This window comes from Capsicum annuum, chromosome 12, assembly GCF_002878395.1.
Source record: "Capsicum annuum cultivar UCD-10X-F1 chromosome 12, UCD10Xv1.1, whole genome shotgun sequence".
NCBI lineage: Eukaryota > Viridiplantae > Streptophyta > Magnoliopsida > Solanales > Solanaceae > Capsicum > Capsicum annuum.
This window is the reverse complement of record NC_061122.1, coordinates 196654134-196660230: the sequence shown is the minus strand read 5'-3', so window position 1 is coordinate 196660230 and position 6097 is coordinate 196654134. Positions and strand designations below refer to the sequence as shown.

General features: G+C 30.3%; 1 long non-coding RNA gene across 3 annotated transcripts in view; it reads right to left on the bottom strand.

Moving 5' to 3' along the window:
• Positions 1-3542: 3542 nt before the first annotated feature.
• The window catches only part of LOC107851864, an 11143-nt gene continuing 8588 nt past the window's right edge, over positions 3543-6097 (bottom strand). For all 3 annotated transcript variants that reach the window (XR_001669197.2, XR_001669196.2, XR_001669198.2), the window contains one exon: positions 3543-5624. This is a non-coding gene — a long non-coding RNA (uncharacterized LOC107851864). The remainder of the gene's footprint in view (positions 5625-6097) is intronic.

Genomic DNA, 6097 nt, shown 5'->3' with positions numbered 1-6097 from the left:
AGTGGTGAATATGTGAAGTATCCATGGGGTAGCCTATGTTTCAACAAGTTGAGAAAATCAATTTCTCACCAGTTAAAGGATGATCCAAGCTATGTTAAATTTGAGGGTTTTTCTTTAGCTCTGCAAATATGGTTCTATGAGTGTTTATCGAAGGTTCTTCTTTCGATTGTTGTCCGTATAGACAATCCACTTCATAGATCAAGCATTTTCAATTGACGAGTATCCACGCAAATAATTTACTTTGATTTTCTCAAGAATGATATGTTCAAAAAGAATGGTAATAAGGTAATTATAGTTTCAATATTGTTAATTGTTCTCATTATTCTTAAACTTTTTCATACATTTTTATTTTATACATATTTTGAATTATTTTTTTATATTTCTCATTTTTGATATGCTAGTTCAAATATACCAATATGCTTCTGAAGGATAACGAGTTGAGAATCGTCGGAATACCAGATGGAACCAAGGTTAATTTTTCACAACCCAATCGAGATGATAACACTTCAAAAAAGATAAATGATTTTGATAAGCTATGTGAAGAAGTTGTTCAAGTGAGTATTACGATAGTTCGTTTTATGTTTCTTTAAATATATTATCATCTTTGGTTAATGTATAAATATTTTTACATTATATTTTACATTTAAAGGTTCGTGAAGATCTGAAGAATCTTCAGAATAAAGTTGATGTACAATTTAGTGAAATAAAGACTTTTATGGATGATTTAGTTAAGAAGATACTCGTTGAGATAAGTTTATAAATGAAAAAGTCAATTCAAAATTTAGAGAATGAAGATCCAGTGGTAAGTTTTTTTTTAATTTTTTTTATTAGTTGTATATAATGTAGAAACAAATTCACTATACATTATATCTAGTTTTTAGCAATTGACATCTGCATATGAATTGAATTTGATATTGTCGAAACATATGAATTTAGAAACCACAAAGAAGGGAGAACATTGATGTTTAATGTGATGTTGTTGGTCACATATTTGTTCATCCCTCAGATAGTCTTGGAAATCACTTGAAAGAGAAAAATGTTTCAACATTTACTCTAGACGTATCTGAACATGTCGATCCACAAAATGCCTCTACTTTGAAAACGACAAGTTAGATTCAAGATTTTGCTAGCATTAATTACACGTCTATAAATTTTTCAGTATATAGTATGATATTATTCTGATATTTATGTAAATATTATAAAGGTGTTACACATATATTATTATTCATCTATATAATAGATTGTAAGATATATTATTATGTACAGTATAATAAAGAGGTTGATGTATTACAGGTAAAGTAATTATTGAATTGAAAGTTTCTTCTGATAAGTCTCTTGCAATGGTTGAATGTGAGTTGCCTCCTTCTATAAAAGATGAATTAGTTCCTATTGAAGCAGGAGTGACAGATACGTTGACACCAATTTTACAAATACGAAAAAGGATTGCCAAAAAATATATCCAATCATCATACACGAATTTAAGTGAATCTAAAAGCATCTCTGAAAAGACACTTGTTTACTTTTTGACAAAACACCCATTTGTCAATCACATTGGGTTTGATATTGACGATCAACTGATCGAAGTGTTTATAAAATGAGTTTATGATAAAGTATCTCACAGGAAAAATAGGTCAATGTAGTAAAATTTATTTATAGTATAAACTAATTTTTAAAGATGGCTATTTCGATCACTTATATTGATTTTTGCTGGGCATCAGTTTTTTCAGTAGCTAAGAATAAGATAGATCCTCCTATGAATTTTGGAGTAGTTAAAGTGGATCAAATAAATTGGTTCTACCTTATGATTTAAATTGGACAACCTTGGAGAGACTTGATACTTTCTTTCATGTTTAATATAAGTAATTTAAGCGTAATTGTGTATAATCTGGTATGTAATTTGAATTTTATGAACTGATGTGAAATATTTATGGTAGTGTCATGTTTCATTTGTTGTTGTTTCTTATGTTTTTTATTCTGATTCTCTTAAAAGTGGCCTGATGATTTTGATATAATATAACTATTACTGTGATTTTTCCTACATCCTAATAGCATGTAGATGTGTTGATATATTACTTGCACAAAAAAACTAAGTACGGATCAGACAATCAAACAAGGATTACTGCTACTGACTGTTTTTTCATCAAATGGATTGAACAAATTCATGATAAGTGGCAGAACAACCAAAGAGACAACAATTTAATAACTCCAGATCATCAAGTGGTACAATACATTAAAGGCTTAAAGATTCTTGCGGATATTTCTTGGAATTTTGTGGATTATGTGTGCATCCCTGTAAATTTTTGTAATGCATTTCACTGGGTGCTTGTTTTTTTTTTTTTTTTTTTAATTAAAAGTAGGTGTCTATATGTCTTCGATTCTATTGGTGGAGGGCGTATTCACTCAGCCAGGCTTACAGCCTCGGTTGAAAAGGTGGTTGGCAAATTTTCAAAAATGATTCTCCTTTTCTTCATTAGTACTGGATACTATGATTAAAGGAATGACATTGACTGAAATAATGTTGAAGATTATGTTGATGTTGAACCAGAAGAACCATTGGAATATGTGCTGCAAAATTCAATACCACAATAATCTGAAAGCTCAAAGTATGTTGATTTAATTGTTAGTTATATGAAGTATTTATCATTATTCTTAAAATTACTATATAAATATGTTTTTTAGTGATTGTGGACTATATACCTGCGCATTTACATAGTATATAAGCAGAGATTTTTTGGACATTACAAAGGTCAAGTTTGACCCGTTATCTTTTCGGATATGATATGACACATTGCTTTGAAATTACGGCAGGAGAAAACAAGATGATTGTGCTATCAGCGAACGTGAAGTTATTGGCAACTTTATTAAAAATCATGGTGGACTAACACTTTCAAAAGAATCTGCAACTGTTACCAAAATGAAGAATTAGAGATTATTAAGTTTATTCTTCATGATCTTTGTAAATACTTTAGTTTATATTTTGAAACATTTTGTTTATGAAAACATCTTGATTTTTTGGTGATCCAGAAATTTGTTGCACAAAATATTGACAATGAAATTTGTTCTAGTAATGTTATTTTTTGAGATTTGAAAATTTGAAATCATTATCATACCGTAAGTTCATGAGGTTATTTAGCATATAAGTTACCGCATACCAGACACTATATCGTTATCGTACCGTATTTTCATGAGGTGACTACACATCGAAGTAATGTCTTACCATTTTAGATAAACCATGGGTACTAATCTATATTGCTCGTACTCTGCAAATATGTTTAGATGTGGTTTTCATATTCTCCAGAATTATTATTCTTGTGGAGAATTCATTATTGTGTGGTCTCAAAAATGAAGAGTTCACGCAACTTTGACGTTAATGACATTTCACCAATCCTTTGTTTCCTTTAACTAAAACAATTAAACAAAAAGAACTCATCTCCTTTATTTTCTTATTTCCCTTCTTTCAATTAAAATAAACCCAAAAAATTAGTCAACATATTTAATTCATAATTCACACCAACTTTGGAGTAATATGTCAACAGTGGAAATAAATAAAATAAAATAAAATAAAATAAAATATTAGAATAGCTTTCTAGTATTCTGATATCATCAATCATTGAAAATAAACTAAACCAAAAGACATTCAAAATGAATAATATCAACAAGTGAACATCATTTTCTTGGCGGAAAGTTCCTGTATGTTTTCTTATTATGACCCTCTGTACCACATTTGCTACAAGTCACTTTAGACCTCTTGAACTTGAACTCATTAAATGCTTTCTTCCTGTTATAACTTGGTGGCCTGCCTGATTGTCTCTTTGCATCTGGAGGCAATATTCTATCTTCCAACACATGTGTTGGTATTTCCCATTTACTTTTGCAAGGAAGTGGTTCAACAAGAATTGCATATGTATCCTGAAAAATTCTTTTGTTGTAGTAGGCTGAAGAATAGTCCTCTAAAAGTTGGTTTCTGTACTGAATAGACGCTATAACATGTCCACAAGGTAATTCATCAAGTTAAAATCTTTCACAACTACACTTTCGATTTCGAAGATACACTGTGAATCACTTCGATCCATTAGTAATAGTATGTAGGTATTCTGTGGATGCTCTTACCTGCATTAATAAAGACGTTACAAGAAATAAATTTCTACACCTGTTAATTCTTAAAATTAACATTTTTACATTTAAATTGTATCCATACTTACAGTCATGAATTTTAATAAAAGTCGAATTTCCACCAACATATCATTGTATTTTTTGGTAAGAACTGTGAAAATATTTCTTTCTTCTTCACTATGTTTTTCATTTCGTGTTTCAATAATTTCCCTAACAAACTCCAGCAATGAAACCACCGGTATTTTTCTTGCTTGCTTTAATGTATTGTTAAAAGATTCTGCAATGCTAGAAGTCAAAGTCCATGTCCTTCTAACGGTTGCATGTGCTCGAGACCATTTATGACACCTAACATTAAATAAATATTTTCGCGCCTTTTTGCTTATTTGGTCCATCCTGCTCATTAATTCTTTAAACTCTTGAAATGTGTATGCCTTAGCCATACTGAAGAATAATTTACTCACCTCTTCTGAAGTTGTGGTATTAGTTTGTAAATTATTCAATAAATGATAAATACAAGCATAGTGAGTAACCCCAGGATACATCGCGGCAGTAACATTCCATATACTCTGATTTCGATCTGAAACAAAGCATATATTCTCTCTTTCTCCATAAGCAATTCTAAAATACTCAAAAAACCAACTCCACAAGGCATCATTCTCTGAATCAACTATAGCATATGCTAGCGGTAATATGTGACCTATAAACATACAGAAATTTTATATAATTCATAAAACAAAATAATTAATTCATGATATATACTATGAATTTTTAATAACATTTTGGTACTTCAGTTTCTATATCATACTCACAGAATTTATAATGAGATCATCCTTACAAATTTTTTCATACAGCAATGTTTAACTCTTGTCATAACAGATTTATAGGATGTCAAATAAGCAATTTACACTTCATATTTGTGAATTTTGTTAGTAAAAAAATATTAAGAAAAAGTGATCATACCTCCTGCATCCAATGTAGTTGTTGTTAGCATAGTACCCTCATAAATTGATCTCAGATCTGTGCTGTCAATCACCACTATAGGTCTACAATACTCTCATCCTCTTATACAAGAATCTAGTGCAAAAAACACATACACAAAAAGATCTTCGCCTATTTTTTTTAATCTAACAGTCGTACCTGAATACGTCGTTTCTAAAATATATAAATATGGTGGTATTTCACCATATGATTCTGCAGGGTCACCTCGCAATATAGTGGTTGCCTTTTTCTTGCCCTTCCAAGCTTGCATGTATGTCAAGGAAATACCATGTGATAATTTCATTTCAACTATTATATCCCTTGGTGTGTACATGATTTTTGAATCAGCAAGCCGTTCTATCAACATACTTTCAATCACGTTGGTAGTTACTTGACGTTCTAAATAGATACTGTCCTTCAACGTACAGGAATGTTTACCGCAAAATTCTTGAATCTTGAAAATCTCTCTTTCATTCATACTTGAAGCTTTTAGACACCACGAACATTCATCGAATGTGCAATTAAGATAATACCTATTAATTTACAATTCAACATGTAAGTCATTAATATAATTAGTAAAACTAATAACACACCATATCAACCTCATACAAATATTTCAAAAGCATTCTAACCTCTTATGACAGGATCTAGTGGCAATGAATCGAAATTGCATAAAAAGTGAGTAGTGCTTCATAACTTCTGAAAGTGTGTGCTTATCAATGTAGACTTGACTTTATTCGACTACCTCATTTTGAGGATTGTTGATTAGTTCAACTCCATTGAATTTCAAAACATCATCTTCTATACTAGGACTAATGCCACTCAAACGAATTGCACCGGATGTGCAAAGCGGGTAGATTTTCATATTACTAATATTTGATTGGTAACTACATTGAGCATCTGTACGAAAGTCAAAAGCATCCATAGCCCTATCTATACAAGTGATACATAAAGGAAACTTTGAAAATAAATTCATGTTATATATTTTTTTATCTAGATAAACTTG